The sequence below is a fragment of the Budorcas taxicolor genome, chromosome 14 (genome assembly GCF_023091745.1).
Source record: "Budorcas taxicolor isolate Tak-1 chromosome 14, Takin1.1, whole genome shotgun sequence".
NCBI lineage: Eukaryota > Metazoa > Chordata > Mammalia > Artiodactyla > Bovidae > Budorcas > Budorcas taxicolor.
Genome location: NC_068923.1, coordinates 22,849,950 through 22,871,306, shown reverse-complemented (window position 1 = coordinate 22,871,306; position 21,357 = coordinate 22,849,950).

The window sequence follows — 21,357 nt, the reverse complement described above, 5'->3', positions numbered from 1 at the left end:
CGCAAAGAGTCGGACATGACTGAGCAACTGAACTGAATGTGAATAACTTACTCATTGGGAAAGACCCTGATGCTGGGAAAGATTGAAGGCAGGAGGAGAAAAGGATGACAGAGGATGAGAAGGTTGGATGGCATCAATGGACATGACTTTGAGCACGCTCTGGGAGTTGGTGATGGACAGGGAAGCCTGGCGTGCTGCAGTCCCTGGGGTCATAAAAAGTCAGACATGACTGAGGGACTGAACTGAACTAAACTGAGGCTTCTCAATATGGACAAAGAAGCAGACCACTGGGGGTACAGCAGTGCATGCGTACTTAGTCGTGTTCAACTCTTTGCAACCCCATAGACTGTAGCCCTTTAGGATCCTCTGTCCATGGAGTTTTCCAGATGCAGGAATACTGGATTGAGTTGCCATTTCCTTCTCCAGGGGATCTTCCCAACCCAGGGGTCGAACCTGAGTCTCTTGTGTCTCCTGCCTTGACAGGGGTATACTTTACCACTGTGCCACCTGTAGAGCAGACAGACATGTAAAGGCGTGACAATTAAAACTGTTTTATTGAGTTGGTCAAAACATTTGTTCAAGGTTTTCCATTAGATATAATGGAAAAACCCAAACGAACATCTTGGCCAACCCAATGTAAGTGTTTTGTGATGACCTGGTCTTTTCTTCCTTTCTTATATTTGCTGACATATGCCTCAAAACTCTGCAGGCATGTATTAGTCCTCTTTCCACTGCCTACACTCGAAAAAATAATTAACTCATCTCTACCCCCATTCTCTTCGTCTTGCTACTTCTTCATAAGCCTCTGACTATTCTTAGGCATATTATATAATTTCATTGAGCTTCCCTCCCATAAAATGGGGACCACAGAACCTACTTCTTCTAAGTTACAGTGAGAAGCAAATGGCATGACGTATGTGAAAATACCACAGTGAACCTTAACACTGCATTAATAAAAATGATTAAAATGGTGATGGTCTCTCTAGTCCAGATTTTTTCCCAAGGCATTAAAAATTCCTTTTGGGATCTCCTAATTAATCCCTGTGTTCCCCTCAGGCGGCAAAGAACACGATGTGAGATGTGGCCCCAGACAGCACCTATCTGCACTGGCTCAGTAAGTTGGCAGCAAAGCTCGGCCGGGGTGCCAAGGTCTTCACCTTCCCACTCTCGGCAGGGCCTCACCCACACTCAAGTTTTGCTCCTGTGATCACTACAGCTGCTCACCAAAGAATAACCTGAAATGCAGGCTAAGCTAGGGGCCAGCTCTGCACCTGCCTTGGGCTTCTACTGAGAGTCAAGAACAGTTAAAACTGAAAGTGTTGTAGGGAGAAGTCAACTCTGACTCCGTGTTGGAACTGTTCCTTTGACTTGCTTTCCATTGCTTCTGTTATTATAATCATACATAATGTCCTGCTCCAGTGAATCCTGCCCCTCTGCCTGACTGTTAAAGTGCCTTTGTTCAGAACCCTGTCCACCTATAGATGGCAGGAAGGAAGAAATTAACACATTCCCCTGCCTGAGGCTTGCCATTCTAGGAGATGTTTGCAAGCTTATTGGCCTTTTTACTTTGTTTCCTCATTTCCCCCCATCTCTGATCTATAAAAGAAGCTGCCATCAAGACCCTGATGAGATGGTTACTTACAGACATTAGTCTGCCATCTCCTCAGCCATATTCTATGCCTCTGCCCCTTGTCTCTGATTCCTAGGCCTATCGTGTGGCGAGAAAAGTGAGCTTGGACTCAGTAACAGAAGGACGTTAGGTATTTTAATCTTGCCCTAACCCCAGCTTTTTCATTTCTCACGTGATGGGACCCACAGTCTCTCAGTTACTCAAGCCAGAAGTCTGATCTCCTTCTTCCTTTCTTTGCCCATCCACCCCTTGCCCATCAGCAGGTTTGTCAGCTCTACCTGAAAGTGATATCCCAAATAGAATCAATTATGTCAAACTCCCTGGCTGCCTGCTGGTTCAAATCAAGTCATCATCTTGCCTGGGCTTCTGCAGTGCCTTTCTAGCTAGGCTCTCTGTCAATGTTTACTCCTGCAATCTATTCTCCAAAAGAAGCTAGGGTAGCTTCTTGAAAATTAGTTCAGAGCATCCTGTTAAGAGCTGCAATGCATCCTATCATAATTAAATTAAAATCCACAATCCTCACCATGGTGGCCCCTGCTTCTCTCTCTGGTTTCTCTCTTTCCACACCTTTCAATCACAGTCTCTTTCCTGTTTCTCAACCTTAGGCCATTGTACTTTGAGCTTTGCATGGCTCTAACTTGCACAGAGTAGGCACTCAAGGAGGTTGGGAAGGGTGGGTGGATGGATAGATGGATGGATGGATGGGAAATAAAACAGCCTCCTGTGACCTCTATGGTTTTGTTATCACAAACACCACTATAGGTGAATGGGAAGCTCGAGGCACTTGGATCAATAAAGTCAAGGGAAGTCAGAGGATTGCAGAATCCAATTTTTAACAATACTAACAATGAGAGGCCAGATGTCAGGCAGCCCCTCGTTTTTCCTGGCAACTAGAGCAGAAATATTGAGATCTTCCAAACCAGAAGCCAGAGCCTGTTCAAGGAAAGAAATTGTTAAAGCCGAGGTAAGTCAAGATGAGCTCGGAAACATAGACTTTTTCCACCAACAGCACTTCTGGTCCCTCTTAATAAACCACTAGATTGCAGGCCTGACAATGATAGAACTTTGGAGGCTCCACAAAGCCATTATTCACTTATCAATAAAATAGCTAGAGAACACTGATCTCATTTCTCAGCTGCAGAAACAGTTCAAAATGAAGAATCATCTTGAGCTTGAGCTTCTACATGCTGTTCTTTCTCTCTTTCCTGAAGCAGAATTTATTTCAAATTGGAACATTTAATTGCCTTCTAGCAACATGTTGACTTAGATCATGGATAGGAGAGAATAGTCCAGAATCACAGCAACTATGGGTTTCTGTAAAAACTAGTCACAATTTCACAAGAACCCCTACCCCTATAGCCTCTCACTGTCCCTCCCTAAGCCCTCATGAGCCAGGATTTGACATCAGAGAAGTCCTTCAAATGGCAAAGCAGCAGAGTTTCATATTAACAAATCAACTTCCTTTTTCTCCTTCAGCGAAGGATACTCTTTGCTCACGTCCTGGAGTGGCAAGGCAGACTGAGTGGTCTTTGAATTCTAACTCTGCTAATGTCTGGCTGTGTGGCTTTGGAAGAGTCAATTTTCCTTCCAGGGGTCATGTGAGAGAAGGGGATGATAGTGGAGCTAGGAGGAGGGAATACGAGAATCTATATATAAGAGCACTTAACACAGTCCCTTGCATATTGCAGGTACTTTATTAATGTAGCCTTCTCTCCCCCACCCTAATATCAAGTTCTCCTTTCAGAACCCAAGCAAAAGCTTGGTCAGGCATATTGTGGTCCAGTGGTTAAGAGTCCACCTGCCAATTCAGGGGACAGGGTTCGATCCCCAGTCCGGGAAGATTGCCACTAAGTCCATGCACCCCGACTACTAAGCCCACACTCTAGAGTTCGTGCTCCTCAACAAGAGAAGCCACCACAATGAGAAACCTTCACACCGCAACTAAAGAGCAGCACCCACTCACCACAACTAGAGAAAGCCCACATAGAGCAATGCAGACCCAGTGCAGCCAAAAGTAAATAACATTTTAAAAAAAGGAACAGTTCTTCCACTCCTATTAAAGCATTCCTATGAAATGAGCTATCATCCCAGTTGGGTCTTTCTGTCTTTATTCACATAAGGCTAATAAGCAGCCATGTGACAGCAGCATCACTCAGGAGCCAGTCTGCCCATCGACTCATATCGACACTTACATTCTGTATAACCTGTGACAAGTCCCGTAACCTCTGCGTGCCTCGGTCTCCCTTCTATAATAGTGACGCAAACATCCACATAGGATTGTCGTGAGTATCCAAGAGTTATATGCCATGTGCTTAAAATAGTGCCCAGGACATAGTAAGCCCCATAGAAGTGTGGATTGAGTTTATATGGTGACTTGCTCTAAAGGTCTGATTTATTGAAATTCTCCACCCCCTGCTCCTGTCTTTTGTCTTTCACTGGGATGATGATCACCTTTCTGTAGCCCAGGGGTATCAGCACACACCTGAGGAGGGGTATGGCACAGGGTTGGGGTGGGTAGGAGTGGGAGTGGGGTAAGGCTTAATGATACCAAGGGCACATGGTCAAGTGCTGGAAGTTAAACCTTAATAGAAGGAGGAATGTTCTACTCTCCATCAGTCTTACTCTTTCTTGAAATCAGATTTCAGGGAGCCCCAAAGTCTGAGCTCTGCCCCTGGGCTTAGATGGGCTTAGATGGTACCCATCACAGAGAACAGGTAAGAATAGAGCTTCAGAAAGCACACCATAGTTTAGAACTCAGATTATCTAGTTTTGTGCTGTTCTATCCTTGTATCTGTCTTATGTGTTTGTACCTCCTCTTATGTTTGTTTTCCATAGCAAATGAATTTTGACTTACAGGCCAGCTCCACTCTGCAGGTAGAAGCTACAGAGGATTGAGAAAAAAATCTGAGGCTCCCTCTGGAGTCAACAGAAAATGTAGCCATGCTTAATTTGCATCCTCTTCCAGGTATTAAAGGTTGGAGCATAGCAATGGCACCCCACTCCAGTACTCTTGCCTGGAAAATCCCATGGGCAGAGGAGCCTGGTAGGCTGTAGTCCATGGGGTCACTAAGAGTTGGGCATGACTGAGCAACTTCACTTTCACTTTTCACTTTCATGCATTGGAGAAGGAAATGGCAACCCACTCCAGTGTTCTTGCCTGGAGAATCCCAGGGACAGGGGAGCCTGGTGGGCTGCCGTCTATGGGGTCGCACAGAGCCGGACATGACTGAAGTGACTTAGCAGCAGCAGCAGCAGCAGCAGCAGCATGAAGGTACATGGGTCCATGGGTCTTCCTGGATCTGTCCAGTCCTGCTTCAGTGTCCCTGCCTCAGCCCAACTGCAGCATCAGAAGCAAAGAAATAGCCAAATAATTCACGTGACCCAATCTGACCTGATAGCAGCCTGTCTCTCCATAAAGCAGTGGTTTTCCCTTACCATGCTTTTCAAGTTAATTTCTCAAAATTGTATGTATTAAGTCACTAGATAATACATAAAGAGGAACTGATATCTTTTCCAACCAGCTTCCACACGCACCTCAAACTCCATGACCTTCATCATTCAGACCAAAATCCAACCTGAGAAAACTGTCCTGGAAAGAATCCGGAATGTCAAATTCATGTCTCCTGCGTTTTCAAGAGCCACCGTGCAAGACTGGAACAAGGAGATGGAGACCTCCTGAGCAGCCTGCGCTCTGCAGGTATTTCAACTGCCTGGCTACAAATACCAGGCACAGGGGCAAGTGCCTTGACCTCTCCTTACCTCGATTTTCTCAGATATCAAGCGTGTGATAACACGAGCACCTCCCTGGGAAAGCGAGCGTCATATGAAATATATGAAGCACTTGGCACTGTGCCTGGTGCATAGTAACCACTCCATCAGTGACAGCTGCTATTATGCCGGGAAGGGTGTGAGCTGAAAAGACTTTCCTTGCCTGCCATGACTTGATTAAAAAAAGCTATATATAGAACTATATATATATATATATGTATATACATATATATATAACTATAGTTCAATTTTAGTCACAACCTGATTTTTAAAAAACTGTATATGTAACTATGTTATATATACAGTTTACCACTTGATTAAAAAATTATATATAACTATATAAAACTACATATAACTATAGTTTTATATATACTCACAACTGGATTTTTAAAAAACTATATATATATAACTATATGTATAGTTTATATATATAGCCATAACTTGATTTAAAAATTATATATGATTATATAAACTACATATAATTATAGTTATATATAGTCACAACTCAATTTTAAAAAACTATATATGTAACTAAATACATACTTATATACATAAAGCCACAACTTGATTTTAAAATTATATATATATACATAACTATAACCAGTGCAGGAGGCACAAGAGACTCAGGGTCAGTCCCTGGGTCGGGAAGATCCCCTGGAGGAGGAAATGGCAACCTGCTCCAGTATTCTTGCCTGGACAATTCTATGGACAGAGGAGCCTGGTGGGCTACAGTCCACGGGGGCACAAAAGAGTCAGACGTGACTGAGTACATGCACACACATGTAAAACTACATATATGAATATTCAAAACTATATATATAAATACATATGTTTATGTAACTGGAAAAAAGAAAAGCATCAGTATTAGAGAAGCTGTAGCAGAGTTAGATGCTGATAGCATCTTGGAAAAAGGCTTCCTCATCCTACCTCCCCCCACTCCCTCCCCACACACCCCTGCAGCTGTCACCACCTTCTCCCACCTCTGGATCTGGCAGCAAGTGTGATGAGGAAGGGGCTTCACAATAGAACACAGAGCTGAGGGGTGGGGTGGGGGGTGTGGTGGGGATGGGGCAAGAGCTCAGAGGACATTGTGCTCCCTTCCGGACTTTTGTGCTCCCACTCCAAGCAGGCACCCGAGAAAGCAAGGGTGTCCCCAGAGTTACCATCCTCACCAAGCCCAAGTGGGGCGGGATGAGGCTGATGGAGGGCCTGAGAGATCCTGCGGGTCTCCTGCAGACCCCTACCCCCAGAAGAGCAGCTGAGGGAGGGTTCCCTCCCAGTTTTCCCAGGAGCCCACAGAGGGCAAAGTGAGGACAGAAGAAAGAGCCTTTTGGTCTGAGAAGACCGTTTGTCATCACCAGACTCTGGACAGCCCCTCAAAGTCATTTGGCGGGAGAGTCGTAGGTACTGGGAGGTGGGTGGTTGGGATGTGGATGGGGTTGGGGCAGTTGAAAGAATTAAGGGGTTTGAACATTTGTGGGGGAGGTTGGAGTTTGAGTTGTTTGGTTTAGTTTGGGGTTTAGTTTTCTGCTTGCTCAGATGGTAAAGAATCTGCCCACAACGCAGGAGACCCGGGTTCAATCTCTGGGTTAGGAAGATCCTCTGGAGGATGGCCTGGCAACCCACTCCAGTACTCTTGCATGGGAAATCCCACAGATACAGGAGCCTTGTGGGCTACAGGCCACGGGGTCACAAAGGGCTGGACATGACTGAGTGACTACACTTTGTTTCCAACACTCGGCCTGGAAAGCCCATTGAGCTTAGACCTGGGGGACTTCAAGATGGTGACCACTGTAGCTGAGGGGAGGGGTCTCCTTCACATCTTTCTTTGCAACTTGGAAGAGCTGCTTCATTCAGGCTCCCTTGCACTTTACACTCATTCTTTCTTATTCACAGGCTAGTATCTCAGGGGCAAAACCCACAACCCTCCGGGCCTCTATGGAATTTGCTTCTGGGCTCTGAACTCCAAGTGTCTGTTCCATCCACCAGAAGGCAGCCAGTCAGAGAGGTCCCACCTTTGAGCAGAGTGGTCCTGGGCCTCCCTCAAGCACCTTCACCTTCTCCACTGCTTAAGCCAGGAGTTGGGACACAGGAAATGCGAAAGAGAAAGCCTACTGTCAATGCAGTGTTCCCATTTCCAGCTGTGTGATCTTAAGCAGATCAGGCCTGGCTTTGCAGACATCATTTTCTCCATCTGCACCTTAGACATACGTTATACGCAAGGGTCTGGGGGCCTAATAGCCCATGACTCACTGAACCATCCGTTCAACTGTCCCTTTGCCTACCCCTTGATACCTAGCAGGACCCTCTGGGGCTCCTGGGCACAAAAGACTTTCTGTGTCCCCTTCGCTGAGTTCCAAAGGGCAGGTTCAAACAGTTGCTAATTAGGGAAGGGAGGGGATACAGAGAGAGGGATGAACAATCAAGAGAAGCAATAGCACAGCCTTGGGCCTGGATCCTGGCTTCTCCTCAAGGGCTACACATAACAATATCTTCAAGCTGTTTTGCAGATAACAAAACAGCTGAAACCCCCACCAGGTGGGAGAAGTAAACCATATGGTGCCCACAAGCACATAGGCCCCAGAACCACTGGAACCAGAAGATTCATGATGCTGACTCCTACTTACCTCCCACCAACCAATCAGAAGAGTGTCCACGAGCTGATCACACCCTGTCTGAACCATTACCAGAAAACTCCTCACTACCATCTCAAGGAGGAACGCAATTTTGAGGGCATTACCCTTCTGTAGCCTCCTTTGCCTGGCAAAGCTATAAAGCTATTCTTTTCTATGTTACCCAAAACTCTGACTCTGAGATTTAATTCAGTGTCAGGGTATAGAGGCCAGATCATCTTCACCCTCCACTGCCTCTCTGCACCCTCTCTCTTCAATTCCTGCCCTATTCCCTGCGGTTGGGGTTAGGAGTGACCCACAGCCCATCCCAGACAAAGCACTTTGCCAAACTAGACTCAGGAGAAGAGCTCCTGCCATCTCCCGCTATCTCCTGGTGCCAATCAGCCAAGCAGCGGCATTTGCAGAGGAACATTTTTAGAATGAGCCCTGGGCAGAGGAATAGGATTGCATAATTGCTCTGTTTTAATGAAGGAGAGAGGAAGAAAGGAAGCAAGGGAGGTCTTGGCACAGATGCAGGGCTTTAATGAATTGTTGAAGTGAGAACACTCAGTGTGGAAAGTTGAAGCAAGATGCTGAGCCTGGCTCATGTTTCATTTGCCATAGAAATACATGCAGGAGCATTGGTACCCAAACAAGACTGATTATTTGATTGCATCAGCTAGACAGTGAAATTAGAGAACTGGTTGATTCAGTTGACTATTACCTTTATTATTTTTTAATCTAACCCATTTGCACACAGAATGGCTGGTATATTGTTGTTGTTCGGTCGCTCAGTTGTGTCCGACACTTTGCAACCCCGTGGACTGCAGCATGCCAAGCTTCCCTGTCCTTCGCCATCTCCCAGAGCTTGCTCAAACTCATGCCCATTGAGTTGGTGATGCCATCCAACCATCTCATCCTCTGTCGTCCCCTTCTCCTCCTGCCCTCAATCTTTCCCAGCATCAGGGTCTTGTCAAATCAGTCAGTTCTTCGAATCAGGTGGCCAAAGTATTGGAGTTTCAGCTTCAACATCAGTCCTCCCAACGAATATTCAGGACTGATTTCCTTTAGGATGGACTGGTTGGATCTCCTTGCAGTCCAAGGGACTCTCAAGAGTCTTCTCCAACACTGCAGTTCAAAAGCATCTGTTCTTCGTCACTCAGCCTTCTTTATGGTCCAACTTTCACATCCATAAATGACTACTAGAAAAACCATAGCTTTGACTATACGGACCTTTGTCAGCAATGTCTCTGCTTTTTAACATGCTGTCTAGGTTTGGTTTCCTAAATTTTGGGGTAAACAACAATTTCAAGGGTCTGTTCAAATGTTGTTAATATTACCACCCTGGTTCCACCAGTTAAAAGACATTTTTCCCTCCTGATAACTTGCATAACATTATCTAAGTATCTCTCTGATCATTTGTCATTTCCCCCTTGAAATTTACGTCCCTTCTGGGTCCAGAATCTGCTCCAGGACAGGACCCTTGCACAATGTCTATCTGTCCCCTCCACAGTGATGTGCTGTGATGCCAAGAACATGGTACCTATGTTTCAGATATTTGTAAGTGAGTGAGAGTCCCTTGGACTGCAAGGAGATCCAACCAGTCCATTCTGAAGGAGATCAGCCATGGGTGTTCTTTGGAAGGAATGATGCTAAAGCTGAAACTCCAGTACTTTGGCCACCTCATGTGAAGAGTTGACTCATTGGAAAAGACTCTGATGCTGGGAGGGACTGGGGGCAGGAGGAGAAGGGGACGACAGAGGATGAGATAGCTGGGTGGCATCACTGACTTGATGGATGTGAATCTGAGTGAACTCCGGGAGATGGTGATGGACAGGGAGGCCTGGCGTCCTGCGATTCATGGGGTCGCAAAGAGTTGGACACGACTGAGTGACTGAACTGAACTGAACTGAACGGAGATGGAAAGTACCATGTTGGCACAGTGTGTCTCTCTTCAGTAAATTATTGAATGTCTACCATTCATTCATTTATTCAATAATAAATACTGAGAAATTACTCTGTGCCAGGTATTGTTCTAGGTTCTGGAAATACAAGCTGTGAATAAAAGAGACAAGAGCCCTACCCCAGAGGACTTACAATGTGGTCAGCAGATCAGTTTTAAACACCCAAACCCCTGATGGAAAGTCAGTAGGTTTCTGGAAAGGAATCAATTTATGATTCCAACAAACATCTTGACTCCTCAACCTTCTTAAGAACGTGGGAAGAGCACAGATCTTGGCATCATAAAATAAACAGTGCTGGGGCTCAGTTTTCTTACCTGTATCATTGGAATAGCAATGTCCTATTTCTTAGGATGAAAAAAGCGCCCTGGCACTACACCTGGCACATTTGGGGTACACCTGGTATCACTTTCCTCCAAGCCAGCATCACCACATCTTCAGTAAAGAACAGTGAGAGGAACATCTTACTTACCACATCTTCCTGATTCTTTTGTGGAAATTTCTGTCTCCAGCAGACTGTGGGGGAAAGAAAAGCAGTGCTTTCTGGGAGAATGTGGCCCAGCACTGTGCTCACAACACCGGAAAATGCCCAAGCCTAAAACAAAAGGGGGATGACGCCAGCTCCTTCTCTTCCAAGGCAAAAGTTCAAGGGCTCTCAGCACATGCATCCAGCACCTCAGACCTTGCAAAGTGACTTCTGGGAAGAATTTCTGGAAACAAAAATAAAAAACAGAGCCACTTACTTCTTTGACCTTAAAAGATGAAGTTTAGCAGTATTTTATGGGTTCAAAAGAGTCTCATTTCTGCTCTGGTACTTTGCCCATCTCTTTAGAAAATATAAATGCCTATAAAGGATTTCAAGTAACATCTCTCACCCAGCCTTTCTGTGAACCCCTGGAAAAGTGAAAAAAGTGAAAGTGTTAGTCGATCAATCATGTCTGACTTTTTGTGACGCCATGGACAGAGGGGCCTGATGGGTTTCTGTAGCCTGCCAGGCTCCTCTGTCCATTGAATTCTCCAGGTAAGAATACTGTAGAGGGTAACCATTTTATTCTCCAGGGGATTTTCCCAACCCAGGGATCAAACCTGCGTCTCCTGCATTGCAGGCAGATTCTTTACCATCCGAGCCACCAGGAAAATCCTGTGACGTTCCACAAAAGAACAAGGCTCTTCTGTCCCAAGTGGTAGAAGCCAGGGACCCAGATATGATACCTAACTAGGAGCAGCAAAACAGCCAGAGAAACAAGCTTCTATAGCAGCAAGAACACTTTCCCCAAATATCTAAATTCTTGTTCCTGCCAAGACGACGCCTAGTAGATATCCCTGTCCTGGGCCAGCCTTCCTCCCAAACATACCATTCATTTTGCACTTTATCCAATAAGAAAACCTCCCTCCTCTTGGCTCCCCTCATATTCCAGACTCAGAACACACTGGACATTTTGCTGTTACCCAAACAAGATGAACGCTCACATCTACAATCCCGCCCAGAAAACTGTCTTTCTCTTCCTAATAAACACCAGCTCATTTTTCAAGATCCACTCATCTATCACCTCTTTTGTGAAAACCTTCTCCAAACCTTCAGATCAAATTAATGATTCCCCACTCTAGGCTCTCACAACTGTTTGTCTTATTTGAATTCTCATTTTCATTATACAGTATTCAGATTAGAGAAAAGGAGAGTAAAGGAGAATGAGAGCATTCAGGCTGCTATTGTGGGAAACCTTCTCTTCTCTTGAAATATTCTAGTGTGTGGAAGGTTATGCCTGAAGATTGGCCATTTGCCTCTGTTCCTCCCCACAGTTGCGGAGTCAGTTATATGGTTGGTGAACAAATCTATGGTCCAATGTCTAAAGAGGCTGGAGTAGCCCATCAGAGACTGTGAGCACCATTCATTTGTCCCCTTCTTCCATCTCCAGTGAGAAGCAGAGATCTGACTGTCCTTTGATCATTCAAATTTCCCCTTGGATGGGTTCTTCCTAGACCTAGGCTGGAGGAACATGCTGTTCAGTCACTAAGTCATATCTGACTCTTTACAACCCCATGGTCTTCAGGATGCCAGGCTCCTCTGTCCTCCACTATCTCCCAGAGTTTGCTCAAATTCATGCCCATTCAGCCAGTGATGCTATCGAACCACCTCTTTCTCTGTTACCCCCTTCTCCTTTTGCCTTCAATATTTCCCAGCCTCAGGGGCTGGAGGAACTAGCAAGTTCATTCTGCCTCTTAATCGAAGCAAGAGCTTCCAACCTTTATTACTAATAAAGCGATGCTCTGTTTCTCTGCATGCTGCCTATTTTGTTTCCTTTCCCCTTGGTTAAGCAAGGCGATGGCACCCCACTCCAGTACTCTTGCCTGGAAAATCCCATGGACGGAGGAGCCCGGTGGGCTGCAGTCCATGGGGTCACGAAGAGTCGGACATGACTGAGCGACTTTGCTTTCACTTTTCACTTTCATGCATTGGAGAAGGAAATGGCAACCCACTCCAGTGTTCTTGCCTGGAGAATCCCAGGGATGGGGGCACCTGGAGGGCTGCCGTCTATGGGGTCGCACAGAGTCAGACACGACTGAAGTGACTTAGTAACTTAGCAGCAAGCTCTCAAGTGGAGACATATGAAGGCTCTGTTTTTCACTACCTAAATGAACCCTAACAATAGCAGAGATAAATTGGGGCTACAGGGTATATGACTGGACTTATGAAGAGTTTCTGTTGTGTTTCCCTGTCTAGTATGTGTCCCATTGTGTGGTATCTACTTGTGGTGAGAATCACAGAAGAGAGGATTAGGAGTAAAAGGGGGTGACCCCAGGTTGGACAGGATGCATCTGGATAAGCAGCCCTTGAGCTCTGGAAAGAGGTGTGTGCCGTGAGCATAGGACACACTGATGTAAGGATGGGAGCCAAAGCCTGAACAGGAAATAGCGTCCCCTGTATGGAAGGTGAGGCAGACCTTTCCTCCGGGTCTAGAAGCATCTTGGTTTCAACCTGGAGGCTCCCTGGAGTAATGGCTGTTTTTCTGTGACTTGTCACATATGCTGATCCTGTTTGCAGAATGCTGTAGGTGGTGAGCCAACTTCTCTTTCCTCACAAAGAAGATGCACTTTCCCCATGCTTCCTTCTTCTCTCTTTCCAGTTCCCTGATGACCTCCAATGCCACATTGGACCCAGTGAGATCTGGGACATCTTTGCAAACGTCCTCGGCAAGTCACTGATGAATTGGCAAGGCTATGGCTGGCCTGTGCACACAAGCAGCCATCACCCCATCATCACTCCCTCCTCCCCAGGCAGAGACACACCAACAACCCTATGCACCTCTCACACTCCTGATGGAGCTAGCCAGTGTTTCCAAGTTATGTAAGCCTCAGTAAGCCACAGTTGCTTGGCATGAGGACAATGCTTAAAGAGGAAGAAATTAGGAGAGAGAGGAAGGAAGTCGGAGAACAAAGGTAGAGCAGTAGAGAAAAGTCTGAAAGAAAAAAAAAATTGAGAGAATGCAATTAGCAGATAACCATTCAATCAAGTCAGCTAAAATCAAGTGTCTTCCCTGTGAGCATCTGGAAATGTTTCTGACCTTACTCCCACCTGGAACACTTTGCCTTAACCCATGGTGTCTTCCAATTCTTCCTTTCTTAGGAGCCATGCTCCTCAGGGCCTTTCCAGATGAGGAATCCTCTTGCCAATGCAGAAGACATGGTTTGATCCCTGGGTCAGGAAGATCCCCTGGAAGAGGGCATGACAACCTACTCCAGTATTCTTGCCTGGAGAATCCTATGGACAGAGGAGCCTCACAGGCTACAGTCTGTAGGGTCACAAATAGTCAGACACAACTGAAGTGACTTAGCACGCACACATGCTCCCCAGCTCTATTGCAAATGAGATCTCTCCTTTCCTCAAAAAATGGAGAGGATGATCAAGTTTCTTTGTTCCACTTGCTTTCTGCTCTCTCTTCCTTTCCCAGAAGGAACAGCTCATCAAATTGATGACTATCTGACCCCATTCGTGTTTCCCTAAAGGATGAGACCAAGGTGTGAGAAGTTGCTGTTTAATTCATGGTACAGCCTGCTCTGGTTCTCAGTCACTGCCTGACTCCAGGTTGTAAGAAAGATGTCCCCTCTATCGCCACTCCCCTGCAGTGAGCCCAGCTGCTCAGGTCTTCCTTTGAGCAGAGAGCGAAGGCCTGCAATTCTCTGTTTAGAAGACATACGGACAAGACCTCACAGAGAAGCTGGGAATGACCTGAGTTAGAAGACCCTCACCCCAAGTCCACCCCACCCCCACTCCAAAGTCTGGATGCATGGAAAAAGCAGTCAGCCTGCTCTGACCTCAAGGCCACATTCCTCAGCACAGTTTACTACGAAGCTTGCGCAATGGGGCTTACTGAGTTTTGTGGAGTTTGTTTTGGCCTCACTGCATGGCATGTGGAATCTTAGATCCCCAAGCAGGGACCGAACCTGCACCCCCCACAGAGGAAGCACGGAGTCTTAACCACTGGACCCCCAGGGAAGTCCTCTGAGCATTTTCATAACTCTAGAATAATGTTCCTCCCTGATCCACATTCAGCTAGCATGGGTTTATTCTTGATTGGGCCGCAATAGAGCGTCTCAACCTTGACCATGCATCAAGGCTTGCTGAGGCTTGTTGAAACGCTGATCTCTGGACTGCCTGAGTCAGCTGAGCATGAGTGGGCCTGAGAATATGCATTTCCAAAAAATTCCCCAGTGAGGCTGCAGCTGCTGGTCTGGGGATCCCACTTTGAGAACCACTGGATTGAACACAAGAAGGGAGGAATGTAAGCAAGATCTTTTCATAATACTCAACATATTTGTTATTACTTGTGATGGTGTTAAATTCCAGTGACTTTGTTTATCTTGTTTACAATTATGTCCTCAGCGCCAGGCACAAATTAGAAGCTCAATGATCATTTGCTAATGAGTTAGACCAAACACCTGTCCTTATTAATGGGATATCTCTGTCCCATAAGAACATGTGGCCCTGCCACAAGGCAGTGAGCGCTTATTATTTTTGGCCACATCACAGGAGCATGTGGGATCTTGGTTCCCTGATCAGGGATTGAACCCAGGGGCAGGCGGAAGCACAGAGTCTTTACCACTAGACCACCAGGGAAGTCCCAGTGCGCTGTTATTACACACTCTTCTGATGGAAGGTGCAGAGGTTATAAGTTGTAAATTTCAGAGAACACCCCTCCCCAAAGCTGCAACCTGTGTTCCTGGGCACCATTGCCCCAGGGTTTTCATTTCTATGAAGACCTGTCCTGGGTGGAAATTCAAAGACAGTCAGAAGTACAGAAGGAGGCATTTATTTGTTTAACCAGTCACGTAGGGGAGTCTGAGCAGTCCTTCCAGCCTCCAACCCTTGGTGAGAAAACAGCGCTCTGTAGTAATTGTTATTAAAGCTATTGGCACTAATACGCCTTGTAAATTGTCTGCAGGGTTGCAAACAACCAGGAATGTCCTGATTGCTCATCTGGCTTGCTCAGAATACATTGGAATGCAGCTCAAGCTGTGATGAAGGAATGATCTCAGAAATAAATCAGATTTGGTGCAGGAAGCCACATCTATATTTCATGTGCCTGCTTCTGCAGGAATGCTTCAGTAATTGGTTTAAAAATATCCATGACATCTGTTGATTCGTCTACTTTTAAGTGTGCATCTTTATCTTTGTCTTTTTTGCAAAAGATTATGCTGCAAAACAGAGTCGAGAAACTGTTGCAGCAGCTACGTTTACAAAGCCTTTGTCCCTCCCGGCACTCAGAGTTCACATCCATCTGCTGGTCACCTGGCCTGATACACAGATCCCAGCTCCCTCAGACCTGTGGGGGAATGAAACAGCCTATAAATACATGGCATGTCTACAGGTGAGCACTCACCTGGAACCCGTCAATAACTTCACAGCATTGAAATGAAGATGTTTGGTAATTCCAAATTTTTACATATACATCCCAGAAGTTAGAACTCCCATTGGAAACTACAAACAAAGCCACATCTGCATTTAGCGTTTTCAGTCAAGGAAGCCTTCTGGGAGAGTTTACTGTTGCTCTCTGGCCTCAGTTAAGTTAGATACAAACTGGGGAGGAAATGACAGAACCTACTTCATGAAAATTGTTATGAGAATTAAGGGAGAAAATGTGTATATAGTTACACGTGTAAATAAGGACTCTAGGGCTTCCCCAGTGGCTCAGTAGTAAAGAATCCATCTGCCATGCACAAGAGATGGGGATTTGAGCCCTGGGTCAGGAAGATCCCCTGGAGAAGGAAATGGCAACCAACTCCAGTACTCTTGCCTGGGAAATCCCATGGACAGAGGAACTTAGTAGGCTACAGTCCATGGTAAAGCAAGAGTCAGACACGACTAAGCCACCACCACTATTATTAGTGTTGTTATTGTTATTACTGCTCATGTGGTTGGATAACATCCAAGGCCCATAGCATCAGCGAGACTTGTCAGGGAAGGAAGTTTGGATGCCCAAGGTGCAGTCCCTCCCTGGCTGAAGTTGCAGCCCTCTGGCGGTCCTTGTTGCTCTCCTTTGTATGCTTATTACCTCCATCTGGAAGGCCTTTTCTCCTTCCCACTCCTTACCTATTTTCCCTTTGTCCCAAGTAAAACAGAGGGGTTGCCATCTCCCACGCACTATCCCAATCCAGAGTGGATGCCCTGTTTCAGCTTTATCACCACCCAGGAGCATCTCGTCTGAGTAGTTTTCACAGGCGGTGATCCTTTTCTGTTTACCGGTCTATCTTTTCCTCTAGATTTGTGAGCATCCCTGAGTATGAAACTGATATGCTTGGATATCTAATTTGGAATAAATGCATGCAATGAGTAAGAATTAAAAGGAAGGCTGTCACTTTTCTCTTTTGTTAATTTCTTAAAAGGAGTTGGGAGGAAAATTAAATGCCAGACTGACAAAGAGATAGTGGATTTTCGAATAAATAACAAGTGAGGACTGTGGACAGAGTGAAGAGTATGTGTGCTTTGAAGTCAGTCTGGATTCTAAATCTGGCTGTGTCCCTTACTAGCTGTGCGACTTTGGTCATGTTGCTTCAATTCTCTAGAACTCTCTTCTCATTTAAAAATTGTAAATAAGTCACAGAGTGGCAGAAAAAGATAAAATTGGTGCTATGGACTGAACTGAGCCCTTCCAAAATTCTGACCTCTCCTCCTCTCCCTCCTTCCCCTTCTTCCTCCCTCTCTCTCCCTCCCACTGTCTCCCTCTCCCCAAAACCAATGTGATAAACCATGTGCAGTCTGCAAAGCAAGAGAAACTTCCCCCGAACCTGACCTTGAACTTGGACCTTCCCACCTCCAAAACAGTGAGAAAACAAAATTCTGTTGTTTAAGCCACCCAGTCTATGGTATTTTGCTATGGCATTCTGAGCAAGCTAGCACAATCTGCGTGTGTCAAAGGACTTTTTGAACATACTGTATACCACATGGACAGAGAACCTGATAGGCTACCATCCGAGGGGTCACAAAGAGTCAGACACGGCAGAGCATGCACACACACATATACCACATGATGCAAAGTAAATGCTTCATAGACACTGGCCTGTCTGATCATTTGCAATTGTGTTTGATTTTTCAAATGACAGTTGTTATAATAACACCAGCATTTATAATAAAATATAGCCGGAAAATGGTATAAAATATAAAGTAATTATTTTGCCAAGTATAAATTTTTATCTACTCTTTTGGGCAAAAATAATTTTTTTCATCAAAACAGAATAAATCCTATTCATCAAGGAAACAGCACTGAAGTTGGTCACTGACCCAACCTTGCACGGGTACCGTCTTAACCAAGGGCTCTCTACCAGCCAGACTCAGGCCATTGGCAGCTGCGTCAGATCTAGCCTTGAGCACCCACACCTGCCAGGGCTGCCAAAGGCTTCAAGAAAGCCCTGAAATATCCGGAGATGTCTACACATCCACACATGCTGCTTTTCTTTCTCATGGGGAAGCAGATGAATGGACCCTGAGCAACAGAGGAAATGCTTTGACTGTAAGGATAGCTAAAAGAAAAAGAGAAAACTATGTCTGTGTTATAGGAACATTGTTATAAGAATATAGTGAAGAACATTGTTACAAAGCTACCTTGTTATAGAATAAATACCACATGTATATGGATTAGAGTTGGCAGGGGAACGGGCATAAGAGGAAGCTGCCTTACTGGGGTGGCAGGACAGTCAGGGGAGATTTTCATTTTTGTTAATGTGACCATAATGCTATTTGTGTCGTAAGTAATAAAATAATCATTTTTTTCTGATTATAAAAGAGAGAACATCAAGGTACCAAGAATCTCTTCTCTGCAATTGCATCAGAAACCAGAAGCACAGTGGAAAGTGGAATGAAGTCAAGAACTTTTCATTCTTTCATCTCTTTTCCTCTAGTCTTCTCTTCCTATTCATTGTAGAAAACTTGGAAAATATATGTTAAAACTGCATTTTTCAGAGATGGATAGATATAGATAGATTTTTTTATAAAATTAATGTTATAAAATGAAGAAAAAACATAGGATTCAGGCATTTGGAAGTCAAAATATGAATTTCATTCCTGATAAATCTGTTTAGAGCAATGGTCTCTAACATTTTTGGCAGCAGGGACCACTTTCATGGAAGACAATTTTTCCACAGACCAGGGCTAGGGGATGGTTTCAGGATGATTCAAGTGCATCACATCTACTGTGCATTTTATTTCTAATCTAATGCTACCACTGATCCGACAGGAGGTACCAGTCTGTGGCCCAGAAATTGGAGACCCCTAGTTTAGAGAATATAGTTTAGCTCTGTAGGCAGGTAAGCTTACCGACCCTCAGTCCCTGAGTGGGATTGTTTATGCGCCCAGTCTATCATACCTGGATGATGCAGGTCACTCTGCATGGGGGCAGGGCCTTTAGACTAAGACAACTGCCCAGGCAGAAGGGGTGAGTGAACCCTCGCTGCTGGAGGGCAGAACCCAAGGAGGCAAGGAGAAGGGGCTGAGCCAAGCTCAGGACTGGGAACCTCATACCTGCTCTCATGGGCAAGAGGAAGTCATGAATGGAGAGAGTGGCCAACAAGTCATCACCCCCAAGAACCCATGAGGAGTGAGAAAAATTACAGTCCCCAGGGATGCAGATGGTGGCACATCCTTTTAGAGTGCCTTCCTGGCTTGCAGGCTAGAAGCTAAGCACTATGCTGTCCAGACCGGAGTATAGGTGGAGAACTTGGGTTAGGCACACTTAACAGAGATTTGAAAGGTGCATACAGAAAGGAGGCCATTTCTGCAGTGGTCAGTTCTATTTCAGTGAGTTTGGTGGGCAAGCACAGTTCTGGATGGGGTCTGATTTTTCTCTGGTGACTTCTTGACCATGCAGCGGCATGAGCTTCAAAGCCAATAAAGTCAATGTCTGTACAAGCAGCTTACCAGTTTAGCACATGTCTTTCTGGTTTTTCTGGCCCCCAATTTTCTGGCCCTGGAGGTAGACCTGAAGTGGCAGCTTCCCAATTTAGCCAGAGGCTTTCAGACCAGAAAAGAGACTCTGGTTTCTGGGGTGACTCAGTTCTCTAGGATATTCCTGGGAGCTCAACCAAGACGCGGTTACTTAGTCCCTCTGATGGTTCCAGAATCTATTTAATATGTTATAACTGATCCATTTCTGCTGATCTGAGGTAGAGTGAATTCTGATCTCTGCAATGGAGCCCTAACTTTTATCTCCTAAGTTAGTCACCACTAATAATTTTAAAGAATTAGGATGCTTTAGGTTGAGTGTTTGTGCTCCCTTCTCCCAGTCCTCCAAATCCATATGTTGAAGCCTTAATGCCCAAGGGATGGCATTTGGGAGATAATCAGGTTTAAACGTGAGGAGTTTCCCCAGTGGCTCAGATGGCAAAGAATCTCGCCTGCAATGCAGGAGACTTGGGTTCAGTCCTTTGGTGGGGGAGATCCCTTGGGGAAGTGAATGGCTACCCACTCCAGTATCTTGCCTGGAGAATTCCATAGACAGAGGAGCCTAGCGGGTTACAGTCTATGGGGTCACAAAAGAGCTGGACAGGACTTAGTGACTAACACTTTCACTTTTCACATTTTTTCAGGTTTAAATGTGATCATGAAGGTACAGCCCACGTTGATGGCATTTGTGTCCTTTTAAGAAGGTGGAGAGAGCAGAGTTCTTTCTCTGTGTGTGAGGACCCAGCAAGAAGACAGTCATCCACAAAGCAGAATGAGGGCTCCTACCAGACGGCTTCTTGATCTTGGACTTTCCAGCCTCCAGAACTTTGAGAAATAGATATATGATGTTTAAGCACCAAACTACGGGATTTTCGTGACAGCACTTCATACTGACTGAGACATATAGTAATATTAGGACCACTAGTAAATTTTCTCTGTATGCCATGTATTCTGTAATATGTATTATTTTGTGTAATTTCCATAAGAGCTCTCTGAGATTAATATTTTTATTACTTCTATCACTAATACACAGATTAAGTCAGATGCTCAGCACCCAATGTCTATGAGGAGGAGAGCTTCGTGGGAATCTGGAGTAGAATCCTAATCTGTCTACACCTCCAGATCTGTCTAGACCCATTACTATATCTGGCCTATCTTCTTATCACAGTGTTTGCTTTTTCTCTGGTTTATTTTTAAACACACCCAGATGTCCTTTAAAATAAATTTCACATATTTGCAAATATTTAGGGAGCCCCTTCCCCCATCAAATGCCTGTTATTGTCAAGCCAAACCTCTACCATTCTACCCAGGCCAGGTCTCCAATTAAACAGACAATAAAGCACCTAAACAACCAAATGTCCAGTAAGGATGGAAAGAGGAAAAAAGATGGGAGGAGAGAAGAAAGACACAAGACAGGCTTGTGGAAGAATATGTAGAGAGAATCCAGCAGACCTGCTATACCAGAATGTCTCTTAACAACTCCACACCTTTTCTGCTTGCTCCTAAGTTCCCCACTATTCCCCAGGGCTGGAATTCTCTGCCACTGGGGTTGTGGTTTAGCTTCTGGCAAGGTGCAAAAGAGGCAGAAGCCATATCACTGCTCTACGTTTTCTGAGGACATGCATGGACTTCAGCAGATGAGAGACCTTCCAAAACTCTCCAGGCTTGCTATTACAGACCGCTTGCCTCCTTGCTGCAAGCAACCATAATCATTGGTGGCAATTTCCTGCAATTCCAGATTGTTTGACAGCTAAGCAGCAAAACTCTGTGTCAGCAGCTTTTGCTAACCTTTGCTGCTCTAGTCCTCTCAATAATTTAATAGGCCATTAATCCCCACTATTAAACCACTTCATACTTACAAGACCTAGAGCAGTGTCTGTTTTCAAGATGGACAGAGCAGCTCTGCCACCAGAGTGGGGTCCCCTGGACTGATTCCTTCCCTTCTCCGGGCCT